The sequence below is a fragment of the Pristiophorus japonicus genome, chromosome 10, assembly GCF_044704955.1.
Source record: "Pristiophorus japonicus isolate sPriJap1 chromosome 10, sPriJap1.hap1, whole genome shotgun sequence".
NCBI lineage: Eukaryota > Metazoa > Chordata > Chondrichthyes > Pristiophoridae > Pristiophorus > Pristiophorus japonicus.
Genome location: NC_091986.1, coordinates 152,620,213 through 152,640,593, shown reverse-complemented (window position 1 = coordinate 152,640,593; position 20,381 = coordinate 152,620,213). Strand labels below are relative to the sequence as shown.

Genomic DNA, 20,381 nt, shown 5'->3' with positions numbered 1-20,381 from the left:
CTTATAGTCTACAGGGCTATAGTGATACCCGCCCTCCTGTATGGCTCAGAGACGTGGACCATATACAGTAGTCACCTCAAATCGCTGAAGGAATACCACAAACGATGCCACCATAAGATCCTGCAAATCGCCTGGGAGGACAGAAGTACCAACGTCAGTGTTTTCGATCAGGCCAACATCCCCAGCATCAAAGCATTGACCACATTCGACTAGCTCCACTGGGTGGGCCACAGTGTCGGTATGCTGGACACCAGACTACCAAAGCAAGCGCTCTACTCGGAACTCCTACACAGCCAGTGAGCCCCAGGTGGGCAGAGGAAACGTTTCAAGGACACCCTCAATGTCTCCTTGATAAAGTGCAACATCCCCACCGACACCTGGGATCTCTGGCCAAAGATCGACCTAAGTGGAGGAAGTGCATCCGGGAGGGTGCTGACACCTCGATTCTCAGCGCCGAGTGTATGCAGAAAACAAGCGCAGGCAGTGGAAAGAGCAAGCAGCAAACCAGACTCCCCACCCACCCTTTCCTCCGACTGTCGCAGGTGGGGCAGACAGTGACTGTAATTCCCATTTTGGACTGTTCAGTCACCTAAGAACTCACTTTTGGAATGGAAGCAAGTCTTTTGATTTTGAGGGACTGCCTATGATGATAGTGTGATTTGATGAGGGATAAATATTGGCCAGAACACGAGGGAACACTCCCCTGTGCTTTTTCGAAATAGTGCCATGAGATCCTGTACATCGACTGGAGTAGGCAGATGGGACCTCAGTTTAACATTTCATCTGAAAGATGGCACTTGATAGTGGTCTGCACAAAGTGGTCTTAAACGGTGTGCTTCTAAACAGTGTTAAAGTTGGGAATTTGGAAAGAGTGGTGGTCTCTGGTAAGTGCTGAGAGTGTCTGGGTGAGTACTAGCTGTAAAAAGTTAAATTTAGTTTAACATTTTGAAATTAACTTTGAACTTTAAACCTGTAATTATCAAAAACTACCTGTCAGTGGCAGTTAACGGTCAGTCAGCTGGAACAGTTTGTCCTGAATAGGTGATAATTACTGAGAGCAGGGAGCTGAGACAGCACTTGCAACTACACTTAAGGCCTTCCGCAACCGGAAGAGACTTGAGTGTGCATCATCACTCCTGAAAACCAAATTTTAATTTGATAGGTTAAGTTTTTGTTGAAATGTGTTAATTTACAGTTTTTATTGGTTGTGCTACTTTAAAAAGGGGGCAAATGGTTGACTTTTAATTTAAAAGAGTCATCACTTGCAACTTTGGTGTCGCTCCAAGGGTATAAAAGTAAACCATTTCTGCACAGATTGGTGTAAAACAGGGCACTTCTAAACATAGTGTTAAAGTTGGGAATTTGGAGCAGAGGGGGAAGAAAGTGCTGCTTTTTGCCTCCAATTCTTGAAATGCTTTGTGTTCCAGGTAAATAGTTAATTTACTCAACCTATATATTGTGTTAATTAAATACATAAACTTTAATTAGCTAAATAAATAAAACAAGGTAATAAAGGGATGGCAGTGCAGGTGGTGTGCTGCAACTGCAGCATGTGGGAGTTTGTGGAGAGCATTGATTGCGATCCCAGATGACCATGTCTGCAGCTCGAGGAACTTCAGTTCGGAGTTGTTGAACTGGAGTCTGAGGTGGACACATTGCGGGGCATCAGCGAGGGGGAAAAATTATCTGGACACTTTGATCCAGGAGGCAGTCACACCCCTTAAGTTAGGTAGTGGTACAGGTCTGATTAATGGTCAAGGACAGGAGGGTAGGACTGCAACTCAGGTAGGTAAGGGGACCCCAGGTGCAGTGCTAGGGGAGCCTCTATCTTTGCCCATATCCAACTGGTATGAGATTCTTGTTGTCTGTGTGGATAAGGAAACTGACCAGGGCACCATGGCATAGGCCATTCAAATATGTGTGCGTGTGCGTGCGCACGCGGGCAAGGTAGAAAGGAATGTTGTACTGGTAGGGAACAAGAATGTCAGGGGGATAAATACAGTTCTCTGCAGCTGCAACCGGGAGTTCCGCAGGTTGTGCTATCTGCCAGGGTTAAGAATATCGGCTCGCGGCTGGAGAAGAAATTAGAGTGAGAGGATCCACGCAGGAACCAAAGTCATAGGTAGAAGAAATGAGGTTCTGTAAGATAGTTTGAGGAGCTAGGGTACAAATTAAAAAAGCAGAATCTCAAAAGGTAATAATCTCTGGATTGTTACCGGAGATACGTGCAAATTAGCATAGGGACAAGCAGATCAGAGTGTTAAATGCGTGGCTCAGAGAGTGGTGTGGGAGGAGGGGGGTTTCAATTCATGGGTCATTGGCACTGGGGAAACACGGAATTGTTCCTTTGGGACGGGCTCCACTTAAAAAGGGCTGGAACCAGTGTCCTGGCGAATTGAAAAACTAGGACTGTGGATAGGGCAATAAACTAAAAATAGCCGGGGGGGGGGCGGAAGAAGAGGGGTCAGGTGAGAGGAAATTTATAAATCTAAAGAGAATAGTCAATTGTAGCGATTTGGGTAAATAAGGGACAGAGGGGCCAAAATTGCTTTGCGCCCCGATTGGGGGCAGTAACCTGCTGGGACCGGGATTCCAACGCTCGCGCAGAAGTCCCACCTCGGCTGTTGAATTGGGTTTACCACCCCTCAAAGGAAATGGAGCGCAACTGCGCGCGCTTCACTTCCTTTAGGGGCGGGACCAGCGATGCCAACGGGGCGAGTAGTGCAGCGTTACGCTGCCGTGCTTCAACACCCCTCCCCTTTAAGCAAAGGGGAGGGCCGCAGCGCACTCTGCAAGGCATCAGATGCCCTCCATTAGACTACCAGGGCAAGTCAACAAAACTGAGTGCCAGTTGCATGATGGCGGCCTGGACCACGCGAAAATACAGGTAGAGAAGCCGACCTGAGTGTCGGCAAAAAAAGTAAAATGGTGCTGGCAACCTCCCCTTTAACTTCTGGCCCATGAGTGGATGTCAGCCAGCTTCGCGACCTCCAAAGCCGGCGTTGGACACCTGCTTGCGCTGGCCTCGCATGCTGCGGGACGGTAAGGGGTCGCCAGGCATGGCGATGACATCATCGCTGGTTGCCCGGGGCGCCACACAAATACAGATAAATTGCTTTAATATAATACCCATTACAGAGACATGGTTGCAAGGTAACGAAGGTTGGGAACTAAACATTCTGGAGTACTTGCTATACTTGCTATTTGGAAAAGACAAGCAGAATGGAAAAGAAGAATGAAAATGGAAAAATAGCCTTGATAATAAAAGATGACAGTAGGGAGAAAGGATCTTGGCTCGGCAGATCAGGAAGTAGAGTCAGTATTGGGGTGGGGCGGGGGATATCGAACACTGGTGGGAGTAGATCATATGCCCACAAACAGTAGCTATACCATTGGACAGAGTATTAGTCAATAAATAATAGGAGCTTGTAACAAAGGTAATACAATAATCATGGGGGACTTAAACTGGGCAAATCAAATTGGCAAAGGTAGTCTGGAGGACGAGTTCATGGAATGTATTTGAGATAGTTTCTTAGAAGAATGGGTTATGGAACCAAACAGGGAACAGGCTATTTTAGATCCTGTATTGTGTAATGACAGGGATAATTAGTAATCTCATAGCAAAAGATTCTCTGGGGAAGAGTGATCATATGATAGAATGCCTGAAATGAGTCTAAAACTTAAATAAAACCAATTACATAGGTATGAGGGGCAAGTTGGCAATGGTCAATTGGGACATTTGATTAAAAGCTATGACAGTAGATAAGCAATGGAAAAATTTAAAGAAATATTCCAAAATTCTTAATGAATTCAGTTGTTGTTGAATATACATTCCATTGAGAAATAATTTAAAAAGTGATCCATCCGTGGCTAAATAAAGTAGTTAAGTATAGTATTTGATTAAAAGAGGCTTATAATGTTGAATTATAGTAAGCCTGAGGATTGAGCACACTTTAGAAACCAGACATGGATGACCAAATAACTGATGTAAACCAGCAAGAAATATAAAAACAGATTGTAAGAGTTTCAACAAGTACACAAAAAGGAAGAGTAGCAGCAAAAGTAGACATTGGTCCTTTAGAGGCTGAGACAGGTGAAATTATAATTTGGAAGAAGGAAATGGCAGAGACTTTAATATTTTGTATCTGTCTTCACAGTAGAAGACACAAAAAGCATACCAAAAATACTAGAGAATTTAAATATCAGTAGAAAAAAAGTACTCGAGAAATTAATGGGACAAAAAGCCGACAAATCCCCTGGACCCGATGGCCTACATCCAAGGGTTCTAAAAGAGGTGGCTGCAGAGATAGTGGATGCATTGGTTGTGATCTTCCAAAATTCCCACGATTCTAGAACATTGGGTAGATTGGAAAGTAGCAAATGTAACCCTGCTATTCGAGAAAGGGGAGAGAGAAAACAAAGAACTACAGGCCAGTTAACCTGACATCAGTTGCCAGGAAAATGTTGGAAACCATTAAGAAAGCAGTATCAGGGCATTTAGAAATCAATTAGACAAAAAGTCAACATGGTTTTATGAAAGGGAAATAGTGTTTAGCAAAATTAGAATGTAACCAACAGAGTAGATAAAGTGGATGTAGTATATTTGGATTTCCAAAAAACATTCAAAAAGGTGCCACATAAAAAGTTGCTACGCAAAGTAAGGGTTCATAGGGTTAGTGGTAATGTATTAAGCATAGATAGAGGATTGATTAACAGAAAACAGTAGGGGTAAATGGATAATTTCCCGGTTGGCAGGCGGTCAGCGGGGTGTCACAAGGATCTATATTAATGACTTAGATGAAGGGACCAAGTGTTAACTGTACAAAGCTCAGTGGGAAAGTAAGCAGCGTCGAGGATACAAAGAGTCTGCAAAGGGATATAGACAGGATAAGTGAGAGGGCAATGTGAGAGATGGAGTACAATGGGGGGAAAACCGGAGGTTATTCACTTTGATAGGAACAATAGAAAAACAGAATTTTTTTTTTTTTTAAATGCTGAGAAATTATTAAATGTTAGTGTTCAGAGAGATTTAGGTGTCCTCATACAGGAAACATAGTTAGAAACATAAAAACATAGAAAATAGGTGCAGGAGTAGGCCATTCGGCCCTTTGAGCCTGCACCACCATTCAATACGATCATGGCTGATCATTCACCTCAGTACCCCTTTCTGCTTTCTCTCCATACCCCTTGATCCTTTTAGCCGTAAGGGCCATATCTAACTCCCTCTTGAATATATCCAACAAACTGGCATCAACAACACTCTGCGGTAGAGAATTCCACAGGTTAACAACTCTTAGTGAAGAAGTTTCTCCTCATCTCAGTCCTAAATGGCTTACCCCTTATCCTTAGACTGTGTCCCCTGGTTCTGGACTTCCCCAACATCGGAACCATGCTTCCTGCATCTAACCCGTCCAGTTCCATCAGAATTTTATATGTTTCTATGAGATCCCCTCTCATCCTTTTAAACTCCAGTGAATACAGGCTCAGTCGATCCAGTCTCTCTTCATATGTCTGTCCTGCCATCCCAGGAATCAGTCTGGTGAACCTTCGCTGCACTCCCTCAATAGCAAGAACATCCTTCCTCAGATTAAGAGACCAAAACTGAACACAATATTCCAGGTGAGGCCTCACTAAGGCCCTGTACAACTGCAGTAAGACCTCCCTGTTCCTATACTCAAATCCCCTCGCTATAAAGGCCAACATGCCATTTGCCTTCTTCACCACCTGCTGTACCTGCATGCCAACTTTCAATGACTGATGTATCATGACACCCAGGTGTCGTTGCACCTCCCCTTTTCCTAATCTGCCGCCATTCAGATAATATTCTGCCTTCGTATTTTTGCCACCAAAGTGGATAACCTTACATTTATCCACATTATACTGTATCTGCCATGCATTTGCCCACTCACTTAACATGTCCAAGTCACCCTGCAGCTTCTTCGCATCCCCTCACAGCTCATGCTGCCACCCAGCTTAGTGTCATCTGCAAACTTGGAGATATTGCACTCAATTCCTTCATCTAAATCATTGACATATATTGTAAATAGCTGGGGTCCCAGCACTGAGTTCTGCAGCACCCCCACTATTCACTGCCTGCCATTCTGAAAATGACCCGTTTATCCCGACACTCTGCTTCCTGTCTGCCAACCAGTTCTCTATCCACATCAGTACATTACCTCCAATACCATGTGCTTTAATTTTGCACACCAAATCTCTCGTGGGGGACCTTGTCAAAAGCCTTTTGAAAGTCCAAATACACCACATCCACTGGTTCTTCCTTGTTCACTCTACTAGTTACATCCTCAAAAAATTCTAGAAGATTTGTCAAACATGATTTCCCTTTCATAAATCCATGTTGACTTGGACCAATTCTGTCACTGCTTTCCAAATGCGTTGCTATTTCATCTTTAATAATGGATTCCAACATTTTCCCCACTACTGATGTCAGGCTAACCAGTCTATAATTATCAGTTTACTCTCTCCCTCCATTTTGTAAAAAGTGGTGTTACATTAGCTACCCTCCAGTCCATAGGAACTGATCCAGAAGTTGATAGACTGTTGGAAAATGATCACCAATGCATCCATTATTTCTAGGGCCACTTAAGTACTCTAGGATGCAGACTATCAGGCCCTGGGGATTTATCGGCCTTCAATCCCATCAATTTTCCCAACACAATTTCCCAACTAATGAGGATTTCCTTCAGTTCCTCCTTCTCACTAGACCCGCAGTCCACTATTATTTCCGGAAGATTATTGGTGTCTTCCTTAGTGAAGACAGATCCAAAGTATTTGTTCAACTGGTCTGCCATTTCTTTGTTCCGTATTATAAATTCACCTGATTCTGACTGCAAGGGACCCATGTTTGTCTTCACTAATCTTTTTCTCTTCACATATCTATAGAAGCTTTTGCAGTCAATTTTTATGTTCCCAGCAAGCTTCCTCTCATACTCTATTTTCCCACTACTAATTAAACCCTTTTTCCTCCTCTGCTGAATTCTAAATTTCTCCCAGTCCTCAGGTTTGCTGCTTTTTCTGGCCAATTTATATGCCTCTTCCTTGGATTTAACACTATCCTTAATTCCCCTTGTTAGCCACAGTTGAGCCACCTTCCTAGTTTTATTTTTACTCCAGACAGGGATGTACAGTTGTTGAAGTTCATCCATGTGACCTTTAAATGTTTGCCATCGCCTATCCACCGTCATTTAAGTATCATTCGCCAGTTTATTCTAGCCAATTCACGTCTCATACCATCGAAGTTACCTTTCCTTAAGTTCAGGACCCTAGTCTCCGAATTAACTGTCACTCTCCAGCTTAATAAAGAATTCTACCATGTTATGGTCACTCTTCCCCAAGGGGCTTCGCACAACAAGATTGCTAATTAGTCCTTTCTCATTACACATCACCCAGTCTAGGATGGCCAGCCCTCTAGTTGGTTCCTCGACATGCAGGGTAGCAAGCAATTAGGAAGGCAAATGGGATGTTGGCCTTTATTGCAAGGGAGTTGGAGTACAAGAGTAAAGAAGTCTTACTACAGTTATACAAGTCTTTGGTGAGACCACACCTGGAGCACTGCACAGTTTTGGTCTCCTTATCTGAAGGAGGACATGCTTGCCTTAGGGGCAGTGCAATGAAGGTTCACTAGATTGATCCCTGGGATGGTGGGGGGGGTTGTCCTATGAGAGATTGAGTAGATTGGGTCTATACTCTGGAGTTTCGAAGAATGTGGTGATCTCATTGAAACATACAAAATTCTGAAGGATATTGAATAGGTAGAGGCTGAACAGTCTAGAACTAGGGGGTTATAGTCTCAGGATTTGGGGTCAGCCATTTTAGACTGAAATGAGGGGGAATGTTTTCATTAAGTGGGTTGTGAATCTTTGGAATTCTCTACCCTAAAGGACTGTGGATGCTGAGTCGTTGAGTATATTCAAGGCTGAGATAGATTGTTGGACTCGAGAAATCAAGGGATATGGGGATAGGACGGGAAACTGGTGTTGAGATCAAAGATCAGCTATGATCTTATTGAATGGCAGAGCAAGTTCGAGGGGCCATATGACCTACTCCTGCACCTAATTCTTATGCTTAATGCTCCCTCAGTACTGCACTGAAGCATCAGTCTAGATTATGTGCTCAAGTCTCTGGAGTAGGACTTAAACCCACAACCTTCCGACTCAAGAGGCGAGAGTGCTACTGACTAAATCAAGGTTGACACAATAGGAATGCTGTGGTCAGAGGGAACTCTTGGACAGTGGAACACAAGAAATGCTGGAAGAAAATGGCCTGGGTCTATCTAGTTCGCCATCTACCATCTTGCTAGTCGCATGCTATTGCACACTACAACAATAATGGAGTTAGTGACTAATCAATCTTTAGCAATTAGTCAACAACAAACTCCAACATGGGGCCAGGAAAGCCTGCCAGTGGAGAAAAGCTTTATAGGGTACAGGACTTGTGCAGCCACTAACAACCATCTCCTAAACATGGATTCAAACTTCCAATGGCCAAATAGAAACTGGTCCAACAGCAAAATACTGCAGATGCAGGGATTCTGAAATAACAGAAAATGCTGGAAATACTCAGCATGTCAGGCCGCATCTGTGGAAAGAAAGAGTGAACGTTTCAGGTCGATGACCTTGTGTCAGAACTGAAAAAAGTTAGAGCTGCGACAGATTTTAAGCAAGTGCAGGGACAGGGAAAGGGGGGAGCGAGGAAAGAATAAAAGGGAAGGTCTGTGACAGGATGAAAGGCAGAGAGATTAAAAGACAAAAGGGATAATGGTGCAAGGCAAAAGATGATAATGTTAACTTAAAGATGAATCTAGATGAGGTGTAAATGGGACGTGGGAACGGCAGAATCATCGACAGCTGCTGTGAAAAAAAAAGGGGCAAAGGTTATGGTCTGAAATTGTTGAATTCTATGTTGAATCCAGAATGCTGTAAAGTGCCTACCGTATATACTCGCGTATCATGTGACGTTTGAAGACCTAAATTGTAACCTAAATTTGGGGGGTCGCATGATACGCGAGATACAAAATTTGCGGGTGTGAAGTGCTGGCCAAGATTAGGCTGTTAAGCAGACCGTATCCACGCTGAATCTCGGCAGGTATCTCCTGGGCTGGATTGCAGCCTCTATTGTCGCTTGTACTGTATCGGGGGGGATGAGAGAGAGTTGCGGAGGTCGGGGGGGGAAGAGAGAGTCGCGGAGGTCGGGGTGGGGGGGAAGGAAAGAGACCGGACCGGATCCGACCTGACCCCCGCTCTCCCTACCCCGGCGACCCGACCTCCGCTCCCCCAACTCCCCCCCCCCCCCCCCCTGGCAACCCGACCACCCGACCTCCGCTTCCCCCCGGTGACCCAACCCGACCTCCTCTTCACCCCCACCCCCCCGACCTCCGCCACCCACAACTCACTCTGAAGTTTGCTGCATTATTAGAGGCTCCATCTATCTCAGCCCATGCTTCTTTTACCCGCAAACACAGTAGAGGCTGTGGCTGAACGACACTAGTCAAGCCAGCTGGAACGATTGCTGTATCGGTGTTCGATTCGCGAACATCTTTCACAGCAGAATCCACTCGATGTTTCATGTTAAGGTCTGTATTCGATCTCAAAAAAGTGACTCGCATGATACATGAGATATATGGTAAAATCATGTTTTGGGGACGAAAATTTAGGGGTCGCATGATACGCGAGATCGCAGGATACGCGAGTATATACGGTAATTGAAAGATGTGGCGCTGTTCCGAGCTTACGATGAGATTTGTTGGAACAGTGCAAGAGGCCGAGGACGGAGAGGTCAGAGTGGAAGTGGAATGGTAAATTGAAGTGACAGGCGACCGGAGGCACGGGGTCACACTTGCAGACTGGTTGAGGGGCGATGACACCTTACCCTTAAATGTAGCCTCCCCGCCTGGCTATACATTCCACCACTTGCCCCGCTCAGACTGCCATGGTCGCAATGTGGCTCTCATCAGCAAACCACACCGGTCCCCCTACTCCTCCGCAACTTTATCCCCTCCTTGGAGCATCTCACCCTATTCCATCCCTCTCACCACTCCTTCAATATTCTCGTTCTCTACTGCTCATCCAAGTACCATAAAAATATTACTGATATTTCTGCACTACTTTCCTCCCTCTACCTCTGCACTGAATGACTTCTCATACTCAGTGATTTCCACCTCCATCTCAATTCATCATGCCCTCTCTTCTTGAGGTTCTCACCTCCATCCTCCCTTAATCTCTCCCTCCATGTAAACTCCCCAACCCATATTCACAGCCAGCCCCTCAACCTGGCCATCTCTCATGGCCTCGCTACTCCTACCATGTCAGTTACAGATAAGGCCATCTCTGACCAATTCTTCGTATTGCTCTCCACCCACATCCCCATTCCACCCACCCCAACCCTACCTCCTTCTGAGTCCGCCCCAGGAAAAAACACTCTCCTGACTCTCTTACAACTGCACTTACCAACTGTCCAGCCTTTGGCCCTCCATTCACCATGACATTTCTGCAGTTACCAATCTGGAGTCGGGAGCAGCGTGTGTAGGTACGTGGAGAGGCGTGAGTTCCGGGGTTGGCGAGAGGCCTATAAAGGCCCAACGCGGCGGCAGTCTGGAGCAGCGTCGAGGAGGTGCGTGGAGAGGAGTGAGTTCCGGGGTCGGCGAGAGGCCTACCGGTGCAGCTACAGGGAGAAGGCAAAAAAGAAGTAGAAAGAAACAGAAGGGTGACATCACAGCCAAGGGGGTAAGTGATTGGCTGGTGATTGGTGAGTAGTTTTTCTTTTTTCTCTTCTATAACAGTGAGTAAACTTTAGCATTGTTGTTGCTTATCAAAGGGTTAAGTCATGGCAGGACAGCTCGTTCACATGTTATGCTCCTCCTGTACCATGTGGGAACTCGGGGACGACACCAGTGTTCCTGACGACTACGTGTGCGGGAAGTGTATCCGCCTCCAGCTCCTGACGGACCGCGTTGCGGAATTGGAGCTGAGGGTGGATTCACTCTGGAGCATCCACGATGCTGAGAATGACGTGAGTAGCACGTGTAGCGAGTTGGTCGTACCGCAGGTAAAAGGTCCACAGCCAGATAGGGAATGGAAGACCAGCAGGAAGAGCCATGCAAGGAAGGTAGTGCAGGGGTCCCCTGTGGTCATCCCCCTGCAAAACAGATACACTGCTTTGGGTACTGTTGGGGGATGACTCATCATGGGAGGGCAGCAGCAGCCAAGTTCATGGCATCGTGGCTGGCTCTGTTGCACAGGAGGGCAGGAAAAAGAGTGGGAGAGCGATAGTGATAGGGGATTCAATTGTAAGGGGAATAGATAGGCGTTTCTGCGGCCGCAACCGAGACTCCAGGATGGTATGTTGCCTCCCTGGTGCAAGGGTCAAGGATGTCTCGGAGCGGGTGCAGGACATTCCAAAAAGGGAGGGAGAACAGCCAGTTGTCGTGGTGCACATTGGTACCAACGACATAGGTTAAAAAAAAGGGATGAGGTCCTACGAAACGAATTTAAGGAGCTAGGAGCTAAATTAAAAAGTAGGACCTCAAAAGTAGTAATCTCAGGATTGCTACCAGTGCCATGTGTTAGTCAGAGTAGGAATCGCAGGATAGCGCAGATGAATACGTGGCTTGAGCAGTGGTGCAACAGGGAGGGATTCAAATTCCTGGGGCATTGGAACCAGTTCTGGGGGAGGTGGGACCAGTACAAACCGGACGGTCTGCACTTGGGCAGGACCGGAACCAATGTCCTTGGGGGAGTGTTTGCTAGTGCTTTTGGGGAGGAGTTAAACTAATATGGCAGGGGGATGGGAACCAATGCAGGGAGACAGAGGGAAACAAAATGGAGACAAAAGCAAAAGACAGAAAGGAGATGAGGAAAAGTGGAGGGCAAAGAAACCCAAGGCAAAGAACAAAAAGGGCCACTGTACAGCAAAATTCTAAAAGGACAAAGGGTGTTAAAAAAACAAGCCTGAAGGCTTTGTGTCTTAATGCAAGGAGTATCCGTAATAAGGTGGATGAATTAACTGTGCAAATAGATGTTAACAAATATGATCTGATTGGGATTAGAGACGTGGCTCCAGGATGATCAGGGCTGGGAACTCAACATCCAGGGGTATTCAACATTCAGGAAGGATAGAATAAAAGGAAAAGGAGGTGGGGTAGCATTGCTGGTTAAGGAGGAGATTAATGCAATAGTTAGGAAGGACATTAGCTTGGATGATGTGGAATCTATATGGGTAGAGCTGCAGAACACCAAAGGGCAAAAAATGTTAGTGGGAGTTGTGTACAGACCTCCAAACAGTAGTAGTGATGTTGGGGAGGGCATCAAACAGGAAATTAGGGGTGCATGCAATAAAGGTGCAGCAGTTATAATGGGTGACTTTAATATGCACATAGATTGGGCTAACCAAACTGGAAGCAATACGGTGGAGGAGGATTTCCTGGAGTGCATAAGGGATGGTTTTCTAGACCAATATGTCGAGGAGCCAACTAGGGGGGAGGCCATCTTAGACTGGGTGTCGTGTAATGAGAGAGGATTAATTAGCAATCTCGTTGTGCGAGGCCCCTTGGGGGAAGAGTGACCATAATATGGTGGAATTCTGCATTAGGATGGAGAATGAAACAGTTAATTCAGAGACCATGGTCCAGAACTTAAAGAAGGGTAACTTTGAAGGTATGAGGCGTGAATTGGCTAGGATAGATTGGCGAATGATACTTAAGGGGTTGACTGTGGATGGGCGATGGCAGACATTTAGAGACCGCATGGATGAACTACAACAATTGTACATTCCTGTCTGGCGTAAAAACAAAAAAGGGAAGGTGGCTCAACCATGGCTATCAAGGGAAATCAGGGATAGTATTAAAGCCAAGGAAGTGGCATACAAATTGGCCAGAAATAGCAGCGAACCCAGGGACTGGGAGAAATTTAGAACTCAGCAGAGGAGGACAAAGGGTTTGATTAGAGCAGGGAAAATGGAGTACGAAAAGAAGCTTGCAGGAAACATTAAGACAGATTGCAAAAGTTTCTTAGATATGTAAAGAGAAAAAGGTTAGTAAAGACAAACGTAGGTCCCCTGCAGTCAGAATCAGGGGAAGTGATAACGGGGAACAAAGAAATGGCAGACCAATTGAACAAGTACTTTGGTTCGGTATTCACCAAGGAGAACACAAACAACCTTCCGGATATAAAAGGGCTCAGAGGGTCTAGTAAGGAGGAGGAACTGAGGGAAATCCTTATTAGTCGGGAAATTGTGTTGGGGAAATTGATGGGATTGAAGGCCGATAAATCCCCAGGACCTGATGGACAGCATCCCAGAGTACTTAAGGAGGTGGCCTTGGAAATAGCGGATGCATTGACAGTCATTTTCCAACATTCCATTGACTCTGGATCAGTTTCTATGGAGTGAAGGGTAGCCAAAGTAACCCCATTTTTTTAAAAAAAGGAGGGAGCGAGAAAACAGGGAATTATAGACCGGTCAGCCTGACATCGGTAGTGGGTAAAATGATGGAATCAATTATTAAGGATGTCATAGCAGCACATTTGGAAAGAGGTGACATGATAGGTCCAAGTCAGCATGGATTTGTGAAAGGGAAATCATGCTTGACAAATCTTCTGGAATTTTTTGAGGATGTTTCCAGTAGAGTGGACAAGGGAGAACCAGTTGATGTGGTATATTTGGACTTTCAGAAGGCTTTCGACAAGGTCCCACACAAGAGATTAATGTGCAAAGTTAAAGCACATGGGATTGGGGGTAATGTGCTGACATGGATTGAGAACTGGTTGTCAGACAGGAAGCAAAGAGTAGGAATAAATGGGGACTTTTCAGAATGGCAGGCAGTGACTAGTGGGGTACCGCAAGGTTCTGTGCTGGGGCCCCAGCTGTTTACACTGTACATTAATGATTTAGACGAGGGGATTAAATGTAGTATTTCCAAATTTGCGGATGACACTAAGTTGGGGGGTAGTGTGAGCTGCGAGGAGGATGCTATGAGGCTGCAGAGCGACTTGGATAGATTAGGTGAGTGGGCAAATGCATGGCAGATGAAGTATAATGTGGATAAATGTGAGGTTATCCACTTTGGTGGTAAAAAGAGAGACAGACTATTATCTGAATGGTGACAGTTTAGGAAAAGGGGAGATGCAACGAGACCTGGGTGTCATGGTACATCAGTCATTGAAGGTTGGCATGCAGGTACAGCAGGCGGTTAAGAAAGCAAATGGCATGTTGGCCTTCATAGCGAGGGGATTGGAGTACAGGGGCAGGGAGGTGTTGCTACAGTTGTACAGGGCCTTGGTGAGGCCACACCTGGAGTATTGTGTACAGTTTTGGTCTCCTAACCTGAGGAAGGACATTCTTGCTATTGAGGGAGTGCAGCGAAGGTTCACCAGACTGATTCCCGGGATGGCGGGACTGACCTATCAAGAAAGACTGGATCAACTGGGCTTGTATTCACTGGAGTTCAGAAGAATGAGAGGGGACCTCATGGAAACGTTTAAAATTCTGATGGGTTTAGACAGGTTAGATGCCGAAAGAATGTTCCCAATGTTGGGGAAGTCCAGAACCAGGGGTCACAGTCTAAGGATAAGGGATAAGCCATTTAGGACCGAGATGAGGAGAAACTTCTTCTGCCAGAGAGTGGTGAACCTGTGGAATTCTCTACCACAGAAAGTTGAGGCCAATTCACTAAATATATAAAAAGAGTTAGATGAAGTCCTTACTACTAGGGGGAATCAAGGGGTATAGCGAGAAAGCAGGAATGGGGTACTGAAGTTGCATGTTCAGCCATGAACTCATTGAATGGCGGTGCAGGCTAGAAGGGCCGAATGGCCTACTCCTGCACCTATTTTCTCTGTTTCTATGGTCAACCTCACCACCACCTTTGATGCCCTAGTCCTTGTTAAAATAATTACTCTCTCTCACTCGGGACGTTTTTCCGGTACTGCCCTGATCTTCGATCCCTTAAGTCCAAGACACGCAGACTTGAATGGATATGGCGGACAACTGGTTTAACCATTCACCGCCAGATATGGCTGGACCACAGAAAGCACCATCAGGTCCTGCTCCCATCTGCCAAAATTGCTCACTGTTCCAGAATCATGTTTGTCGATATCGGTCTCCATTTCTGGGGATAGGCTAAGTCAAAAAAGGGAAGAGAAGGTGAGGGAAGGGTGGAAATTGGAAGCAAAGTGAATTATATTTTCTACTTCAGGGCGAGAAGAAGAAACGGCACCGATACAGTCATCAATGCATCGGAAGAAGAGGTGAGGGAGGAGATCAGAGTAGGGCTAGAACAAAATGTTCCACATATCCCACGAAAAGACAGGCATTGCTAGGACCCATGTGGATTCCCATAGCAAAACCTTTAATTTGGAGGAAGTGAGTGGAGTTGAAGGAGAAGTTGTTCAATTGGTCCCTTTGGTATTTGAACAACACAAAAACCAAATGGCATTGTAACATTTTTGGGCCTTTTCTACCCGCTTACTCTAGATAAGGGTGTCTAAGGTATGGCCTGCAGAACACTTCTATCCGGTCCACTGGCTTTCTAACAAGTCCTTTTAAATTGGACACGATTTGACAATTACCTGGTGCTTCAATTTAAAATTAGGCCTGAAGCGCTGACTGACTGAAGCCTGGTCTTTTAAAATTAGATGCATGGATTCTCCATTGTCCTTTCAGATATAGTGAGTGATCAGACTTGTGTTTCAAGTCAGCGTTTTTTTTTTAATAAAGTTTTTTTTTTTTACAGGCTTGGTGGTTTTTGAAGACTTGGGATTGACTTACCAATGTAAAATAAAATAAAGGTATATTGATGCATACATTTGTTAATGGTGAAGGAAGAAAACTACTATATACACAACATGATTATTTCCCCATGAATCTTAATTTTTTTTAAAAATTCATTTAGCGTCTCGTAACATTGGTCGCTGGCTTTTATGTTTTGCAGTCACATGGGTACCATATCTTCATCCACGAAGAGAAGTACTACGCGTTGCAAAAAAAATTGAGAACTTTAGTACTTTGGACATAAATGGAAAGCCCACGTGCTTGATTTGTAAGCAACAGATAGCTATGATGAAAGAATACAAATTCTGGCTTTGCCGGGTGCGTACGAACCCAGCGAGGCCTCACAAAAGCCGGTTTGGTGGCAAAGTCAGGGAGCTGTGTTGAAACACTTTTTTGAAATACATGGAGAGATCTAACTGTTCTAGGATCAAAAAGGGAAAGGTGTTACTGATTTACAGGACAATGAATAGCTCCACTCAGGAGGTTCGAATTCCCCAGAGCCTCAAGACAAGGGTAAGTTTTCAGTAATTGCCTGGGATAATGAAACACACAGCTCAGTCTGTTAACTGTTTTTACCTACTAGACTTGTCCTATGCCTGCAAAGGAACGATTACATCTTTGATGAACGAAAACAGTATCATAGGTAAGACAGAGGGCTGGATTTTACAAACCTCGGTGGGTCTCTAGTGGGTGACGTCAGTGGCTGGTTCCATCCCACCCCTGCTGGCTCCATCCCGCTGTGTAAAATTAATTTCCCATGATTGGACTTGGCAGGCCCACCCAGTGCATTTCCCGGCCAATTAGAGGAAACAGGTCTGATGACATCATTTGATGACATGTCGTCAGCCGATTTCCTTAAAAGGGACCATGGCAAACTTTATTTTGACATTCATGTCAGCGTTTTACAGCATTGAGGTGCTGCAAACACTGACAAGCCCTGCACAGAGATGGAGAGCTGCACCCAGGCTGTCCCATGACTCCCTCCATATGCATAAAGGATGGGTTCCTTGAGCAGTATGTAACAGCAGCAACCAGGGGGCAAGCTATCTTAGATCTGATCTTGTGTAATGAGACAGGATTAATCAACAAGCTCCTAGTAAAGGAGCCCCTTGGAATGAGTGATCATAGCATGCTTGAATTTCAAATTCAGATGGAGGGTCAGAAAGTTGGATCTCAAACCAGTGCACTAAGCTTAAATAAAGATTACAAAAGGTAAGAGGGCAGAGTTGGCTACGGTGGACTGGGAAAATAGATTAAAGTGTAGGACAGTTGATGAACAGTGGCATACATTTAAGGAGATATTTCACAACGCTCAAGAAAAATATATTCCAGTGAGGAGAAAAGTGTGTAAAAGAAAAGATAGCCATCCGTGGATAAGAAATAAAGGACGGTATCTAATTAAAAACAAGGGCATACAAAGTGGCCAAAACTAGAAGATTATTGGGCAGCTTTTAAAAGCCAGCAAAGGAGGAGTAAAAAAGTGATTAAGAAAGGGAAGATAGACTATAAAAGCAAACTAGCACGAAATATAAAAACAGATAGCAAGAGTTTCTATTAGGTAAATAAAAAGGAAAAGAGTGGCTAGAGTAAATGTTGGTCCCTTGGAGCATGAGACTGGGCAATTAATAATGGGGAACATGGAGATGGCAGAAACTTTGAACAAATATTTTGTATCAGTCTTTACGGTAGAGGACACCAACAATATCCCAACAGTGGATAGTCAAGGGGCTATAAGAGGGGAGGAACTTAACACAATCACAAAGGAGGTGGTACTCAGTAAGATAATGGGACTAAAGGCGGATAAATCCCCTGGACCTGATGGCTTGCATCCTAGTGTCTTGAGAAGTAGAGGCAGAGATAGTGGATGCATTGTAATTTACCAAAATTCCCTGGATTCTGGGGAGGTCCCAGTAGATTGGAAAACTGCAAACGTAACACCCCTATTTAAAAAAGGAGGCAGACAAAAAGCAGGAAACTATAAACCAGTTAGCCCAACATCTGTGGTTGGGAAAAAGATGCAGTAGCAGGACTTTTGGAAAAACATAATTCAGTCAGGCAGAGTCAGCATGGATTTATGAAAGGGAAGTCATGTTTGACAAATTTGCTGGAATTCTTTGAGGATGTAATGAACAGGGTGGATAAAGGGGAACCAGTGGATATGGTGTATTTGGACTTCCAGAAGGCATTTGACAAGGTGCCACATAAAAGGTTACTGCACAAGATAAAAGTTCATGGGGTTGGGGGTAATATATTAGCATGGATAGAGGATTGGCTAACTAACAGAAAACAGTGTCGGGATAAATGATTCATTCTCTGGTTGGCAATCAGTAACTAGTGGGGTGCCGCAGGGATCAGTGCTGGGACCCCAACTATTTACAATCTATATTAATGACTTGGAAGAAGGGACCGAGTGTAATGTAGCCAAGTTTGCTGACAATACAAAGATGGGAGTAAAACACAAAAAGTCTGCAAAAGGACAGACAGGCTGAGTGAGTGGGCAAAAATTTGGCAGATGAAGTATAATGTTGGAAAGTGTGAGGCTATGCACTTTGGCAGAAAAAAAATCAAAGAGCAAGTTATTATTTAAATGGAGAAAGATTGCGAAGTGTTGCAGTACACCGGGACCTGGGGGTACTTGTGCATGAAACACAAACGGTTAGTATGCAGGTACAGCAAGTGATCAGGAAGGCCAATGGAATCTTGGCCTTTGTTGCAAAGGGGATGGAGTATAAAAGCAAGGAAGTCTTGCTACAGATAGAGTATTGGTGAGGCCACACCTGGAATACTGCATTCAGTTTTGGTTTCCATATTTAAGAAAGGATATACTTGCTTTGGAGGTAGTTCAGAAAAGGTTCACTAGGTTGATTCCGGAGATGAGGGGGTTTGACTTATGAGGAAAGGAACTCATTGGAATTAAGAAGAATGAGAGGTAATCTTATCGAAACGTGCTAAGATTATGAGGGGGCTTGTCAAGGTGGATGCAGAGAGAATGTTTCCACTGATGAGGGAGACTAGAACTAGGGGGCATAATCTTAGAAGAAGGGACCACCCATTTAAAGCTGAGATGAGGAGGAATTTCTTCTGAGGGTTGTAAATCGCTGCCTCAGAGCTGTGGAAGCAGGTCATTGAATAAATTTAAGACAGATAGACAGTTTTCTTAACCGATAAGGGAATAAGAGGTGATGGGGAGTGGGCAGGGAAGTGGACCAGAGTCCACGATCGGATCAGCCATGATCGTATTAAATGGCGGAACAGGCTCGAGGGGCCGTGTGGCCTACTCCTGCTCCTATTTCTTATGTTCTCACATACTTACGGAGGGAGTCACAGTGCACAAGGAGGTCCCTCTTCCCTTCCCACGGGTGGAAGAGACCTCCCTAGGTGATCAACAGCCTGGTTGCGGTTTGCAGAGGAGATCACAAGCAGGGATGTGGTCAGGAGGAACTGGGTGCAGTGCTGCAAATGTTTCAATGATCTCAGCAGATCACGAAATGTTAGTACAAAGCCACACTCAACCACAGCCTGCTGTGGTTCTCATCACATCATCACTCTGCCTTCTCTACCCTACTCTTGCAAATCCTTACTCGCACCAACTTACCTTGCACCTCCACCCATCTCTCTCTATCTACATTGTCACATCCCCATCTCACTAGCCACCCCTCGCACTCACCCTCATCCTAGTGCGATCATACCAACTAACCACACACAAACGGTAGGCACTTAGGTGTTTTATGCAACGCTGATGTAAAGTTTCAAACATCAAACATTGAAACCATTATTTTCAACGCTGTTTTTGGACGGGTGCGCACGCACCTTTGGAAGTGGCTAAGTGAGTTGCAGTGAATGGTGAGACATAACTATCACACCTCACCCTCACCCCCCACCCCAGCCGCAATGGTGATAAGTGCAAGAGGAATGACTCGGGCATTGGAGGGATGCTTTATGGTGTTGGGAGTGGGGTGGTGCCAACCTGGCACATCATGTGGCAGCCAGTGTGTACAGCGTCACGTGAAGTAAACCTGGCTATGGCGAGGCCATCCCTGGCCTCCCGGGCAGCAATGTGGTTGGGTGCTGATGCCCTGTGTAGCATCAATTGATTGCAGAGAAGGTTGGTGTTGCTGGTCTGCCTAGTGATGCTAGTGTTGGAGTTGATCGTGGTGAGATTCTGAGGACCAAGGTGAGAGTTTCAAGGACACCCATGCTGATGGAATAGATGGCAGGTGAAGTAGAGATGGCGATGTGTCAATGGTGGGAAAGGTAATGAGGTCAGACTGGATGAGGACTTGTGTAAAGACTTGCAGCATCGAAGTTTAGAGAAACTAGTGGTTAAGAGAACATTTCTCAATCAACTGGGAGCTATGACTTGACATTTGAAGTGATCAACTAATCAATTGATTCAATGGCCACTGACCTCCAGCCTCAGCTTTACAGACAAGGTCTAGACATAGCGAAAAACTGGTTGGAGATCTGTCAAATCCAAAAAGCTGAGAAAAAAATCATTGATAAGTGACTATAAACAAGCCACTAAAGATTTTAATTACTTCCCCACCGCTCCGTGTCGAGTCTGCTCAACATTTGGTAAAGGCACGTAACAGCAGGTTCAC

The 20,381-nt window shown here is 45.1% G+C and overlaps 1 protein-coding gene across 2 annotated transcripts in view; it reads right to left on the bottom strand.

Moving 5' to 3' along the window:
* rnf17 (ring finger protein 17) overlaps positions 1-20,381 on the bottom strand; it is a 265,192-nt gene that overhangs the window by 155,478 nt on the left and 89,333 nt on the right. The gene's annotated exons all lie outside the window — the stretch shown is intronic.